We start from the raw sequence: 5,383 nt of genomic DNA, 5'->3' as shown, positions 1-5,383 counted from the left end.
ATCACTATCTTGGCTATACTATCACCATTGAGTTGTTTCTGATTTATCTAAACAGTGACTTTCCAACCTTTTCCATGGTCTGAGTTTTTTTGTTTTGTACTTAACAATTTCACACCTTTTACTATATTAACTGCTTTAATCACATTTTATTTTTCAAAAATGTCAATAATATACTTATCTATTATATTTAGCCACCAAATCAGACAAGCAGAGCTCTAATTCAAAATTTGCAATGATTTCTTTCCTTATCTTTATTGTGGTTTTTACACTTCTTTCTCTTAGCTTTCTTGCTGCTAACATTAACTTTCTAAGTAGCCATAGTTTTGGTAGTTTACACAAATAAAATCTCCACCAAAAAAAACAAAAAAAAGCACAATGATAAATGTTTTAACACACTAACATGAGCACTACATGTTGTCTGAGCAAGAATGGTGCTTCGACCCATACAGTGTTTCAAGTCAGATTTTCAGTTTGACTATTGAACAAAGTTAGGAATACCGAGCAGGTCCCTCCCCTCCCCCCAAGCTTTTGCTGTTCAAGCAGTGCAAAGTTCAAGCTTGGAACTGTTCAACAACCCAGGTATCCCTGTGTACACTGAACATTCCACCCATCCACAGCACCGTATCCATTCTACACAAAACATTCTCCAGAATAAACCATATGTTAGGTCACAAAGCAAGCTTCAATAAATTTAAGAACATTGAGAGATTAGAAAACATCTTCTCAGATCACAATGCTCTAAAATTAGATATCAGCAATAAAATCAAGGAGAGAAAAAAATCAAAGCCATGGAAATTGAATAACACTGCTTAACAACTACTGAGTGTTAGAGAAAAAAATGTAAAATTCTTGAGTCAAACAAGAATATAAACAACATACCCAAACCTCTGGGACACAACCAAAGCAGTAAGTACTCAGAGGGCAGTTTATAATAATAAATAATAGACATCAAAAATAGATGAACCAAAATCAATACTTTAACCCAACATAGCCAACAGGAATTAAAAAACAGCAAAATAAACTACAACCACAAGGATAAAAGCAGGATTAAATCAGAATTAAAACCAATAGAAGCGGTAGGACAAGAAATTAGTTCTTTGAAAAGGTTAAATTGTATGTGTTCATAAAGAGAGAGAAAGGGAGAGGGAGGGCAGAGAGATTTAGGTCAAGGACGTGGCAGGTGTGGAGTCTGCCCGTCCCAGCATCAGGTTGGAGGTTCCTCCTGACTCCCGTGGTTGCACAGCTGACAACCCCCCCAAACAGCACATCAGACGCTAGGCTGCTGACTGCTGTCTCAGGACCTGGATGGAGGTCAGAGAATGGCGACCTCTAGCAGGATAGAGGCGAGCATTGCCGGAGCATCCTTCTATTTTGGATGCAGGTCAAACTCTCCCAAGGAAACCGCTGTTTCAACTGATTGGCCGCTCCCACCAGATCACACAATGAAATGCCTGCACTACCACTGAGAATCATGGCCTAACCCAGTTCCATCTGACGTTAGCCATCACAGTATTCCTTTATGCTCTGGCCTCAACTTCCGCCTCATCCTTTCCTTCCTTTAGTTCACTCAGCTCCATTGAGCACTGGGGATGTGCTAGGTAGGCCCTGTTCTAGCCGCCGGGGATATTGAAATAAACCATGATAGGAACGAAAACGAAACGTGCCTATGGGGCTTATATTCTGAGTGTTGAGGTAAGCAATAGATAGAAATAGACCCGCTATAATATCGTAGTGATCAGGAAGGAGTCCTGGCGGTAGAGTGTTAACTTGCTGGACTTCTAACCACAGGTCAGCAGTTCGAACCCACCAGCCGTTCCGTAGGAGAAAGACGAGGCTTTCTGCGCCAGTAAAGATTTCAGCCTTGGAAACCCACCTGGGCAGTTCTCTTCGACCCCATAGGGTTGCTGTGAGTTGAAATCAACCTGATAGCAGTGAATGAATAAATGATAAGTAATGAGGGGGAGATGCAGACAGAGGTAATAGGAAATGCCAGTGACACTTTAGATATAGTGGACAGGGAAGACTAAGAAGGTCACTTAAAAACAAACAAACCCAAACCAAACAGAAGACTCTGAAGTGAATGAGGAGTGAGGGAATCATCGGGGCGTGTTTCAGGTGGAAGGAGCCACAGCTGCAAAGCCCTGGAGCTGTGTGCCCGGCATGTTCAATGCACAGTCACGAGAATCATGGGACAGGAGGACACTCAATCAGGAGAAAGGGAGTAGTAGGATACAATGTCAGAGCGATCAGAGCCTGAGACAAGCAGGGCTTTTATACCAGTTACCAGTCGCCACCACGTAGATTCCAAATCACCTCAAGCCCGTGCGTGTCAAGTGGGGGTTTAATGGCTGGTTTGGGGGAAGGACATGGTCGGACCTTCCTCCCAAGATACCTCTGGATGGATTCAAACCTCCAGCTTCCTAGTTCCTCGCCAAGTACACTCAACTGTTGGTGCTACTCAGATTCCTGGGGCTTTACGGGTCATGTGAAAGGTTTTAACTTGTCCTTGGTTATCTGGAATCCACGGGGAAATTTTGAACGCCAGTGTGACGTGATCAGACGTATGTTTAAACAGAGCACTCAGGCTGTGTGTTAGTCTGGGTACATTAGAGAAACAAATCCACAGAAACTCATATGTATAAGAGAGAGTTTTATATAAAGGGTAAGTGCACATCAAGAAAATATCCTAACCCAGTGCTGCCCAAGCCCAAAAGTCCAACATTAGCCCATATGTCCGACACCAATCCTCAAAGTCCTCTTCCATCCCACAAAACACACGCAATGATGCCGACTGCAGGAGGAAAGTCAAATCAGTGAATGTGTAAGCATCTCAGCACTAGCAGGGGTCTTCACACCGCTGCTCCAGCACCCAGGGCTGCATCAGGGTAGGTCCATGTGGCCTCTCCTCAGAGATGTCTTGCAGAAAGTGAGCCTTACCAGCTGAAGCAGGGAACTGGCTAAGGCAGCTGCACCCTGGTCCGAAAGCAAGAGACCCGAGAACTAGAAAGGTGAGGCTCACTGAGCCATTTATCCCTCTGCTCTTCAATTAACCCCACATGTGTTTATCAGCCAGGTTGGCACAATAAACTCTAACTATCTCAGGCTGCTATGCTGAGATAGGGCCTCAGGGGTGGGGGTGGGGGTGGACCAGGGACAAACAGAGAGGCAGGTGCAATGATGCCTTTGAGAGAAGAAGGGGGTTTGGCCAAAGGTGATGACAGCTGGGTGGTAAGAAAAGAATTCTGGAGAGACTCTGAAGGGCCAACAGGTTCCCAAGATAAGCAAGATGAGAGAATCAGAGGGTCTGGGGCCAAGATGACACCAAGGTTTTTGCTCTGAGAAACTAGGATGGCCAGGAACAGAGATGGAAGAAGGGATGTGAGAAGATGTCTTCTGGTGCGAGAAGATGAAGGGCTTGGTTTGGGGGATATTGAATACAGGATGCCCGCAGGCAGCAGGTAGAGAAGTCAATTAGACAGGTAGAGGTCCAAGGACTGAGCCCCGGGCTGTCCAGCATGGAGGGTTCATTCCAGAAAATGAGGCAGAACCAGAAAAGAGACTGAGAAGGATGGGAAGAAAACTCAACACTGACATGTCTTGGAACAGCCAAGGAAATGATTTCTGCTACTAAGTGAAAGGAGCCCTCATGGGGTCAGCCAGGGGGATCGTCGTTAGAGGCCCCGAGAAGAACGCTTTTGGTAGAATTGCAAGTTCAAAAGCAATAATGTAGAATTGTGGGAAGAGAGAAGTGGAAGCTGAGAGAACAGATAATTCAGCAGAGTGCTGCAGAGAAATGGAGAAGCTGTTGGAAGGGCAAAGGGTTCAGAAGTTTGCTTGTTGTTGAGAGGATTTAGGATTCCTGGTGGAATGGATCCTGGGGTGAGGAGAAACCGCATGATGCTGGAGAGAGAGTAGTCAGTGTGCTGGCCTCGAGTGGGGAGAAGAGGCGATCCCAGTGGAACGCAGAGTTCACCCGTTGGGGCCAAGAATGATGTGTGTGAATAGAAGCAGAAAGGTCGGTGGAAGATGTACTGGCTTCCGTTTTCTGACGACTTCCCAAGCCCCTAGCTATATCTCTCTTCCCCGCACCCAGACAACACTCACATACCCCAGTGTGTTGGGACATTCCCACCTGGACTGCCTACGAGTACCTTAGCCTCGAGTTGTTTCAAACAAAGAGCAACCCTTCTCCCTGGACCTCACCCTTACCCTTGACCTTGACATCCCCATCTGTGTTGAGAGGAGGAGCCTACTTGTTTGCTTTTGTGGAGAAAACGGTAGCCCCAGAACTGAGCCTGGAAGGTGAGTAGATTTTCGCTGTTCCAGGGGCAAGGAAGGTAAAGAAGGAGGCTCTCAGAGCGATGAAAAGATGCTGGGAAATTGACTGGAGCTCATAGAGCTCCAAGCGGTCAACTGCAGGCTGTGGTACACCCAGATGCTAACAGAGCATTCTCAGGACTCCTATTCTTACCCATGGTTGGTTCTGCAAGACAAGGGACTGTTTGTCTCCAGCTTTTCTCCCATTGTCTTTGGGTTGTCTGCTTGGAAGCAGGGTCCTTTCCCCTTCTGGGCTGTGCACAGACTAACCTCCTTTGATTGTGAACCAACCCCCAGCCCCGACCCCACCTGACCCTTTATCTCCAAGCTTACCTCCTGGAGACTTGTCCCCTGCCTCTCATCCACAACCCTATCTTCTTTAGGGTTCTTCTCAGCCAGTATTCCAGTTTTTACTCAACAAGGGTTTTGCTCTGAGTTGGGTTCATTCTCTTTCCTCAGAACATAGAGGAGAGATCCACAAGCACTTCGTCGACTGCACAGATCCCCCACCCTCTCCCACCAGTCGATCTGGTCCCGGGGCTCTGCCTACAGGTGTGCAAAAGCTTATTTACCGAGAGGCACCAGGGAACCCTAGAAATAGCATTCGGGCTGTTTTTAGATGGAGGATGTTGTTGCTGTGAGGTGTTTGTGGGCCAGCCGCTCTGCACTCAAGGGACAGTGCCCAGCGCCACTGCCATTTGTCCTGTCACTTCAAAGCGCAGGAAAACCATGGGTGGTGATTTCGGAATCTGATTCAGAACCCTCCGGCATGAGTCATTTTACTCTGACAAACTTTCCGGATCGCCGCAGGTTGAATAAATTAAGCCATGGGGTAGTATTGTTACTTCCAGCTGCTTGGGGGCTCCGTCTCAGAAACGCATTGTCACGCTTTCCTGAGCGTGAGCCCACCAGCTCGGATTTCCGCAGGAACGGCGACTGGGAGCATCATGATAACAACACCCCAGCTGGGCGCTGAGAGCGGAGAGCCTTGCTAAGGAGTCAGAGGAGGGTGGCCTCAAGGCTGTCCCCTGGGAGGCAGGCACGGGCTGGCCCTGGATCAGTTCCA

Source organism: Echinops telfairi, unplaced genomic scaffold (assembly GCF_000313985.2).
Source record: "Echinops telfairi isolate 266 unplaced genomic scaffold, ASM31398v2 ScPeMD7_1713;HRSCAF=2227, whole genome shotgun sequence".
Classification (NCBI taxonomy): domain Eukaryota; kingdom Metazoa; phylum Chordata; class Mammalia; order Afrosoricida; family Tenrecidae; genus Echinops; species Echinops telfairi.
This window is presented reverse-complemented; position numbering follows the sequence as displayed.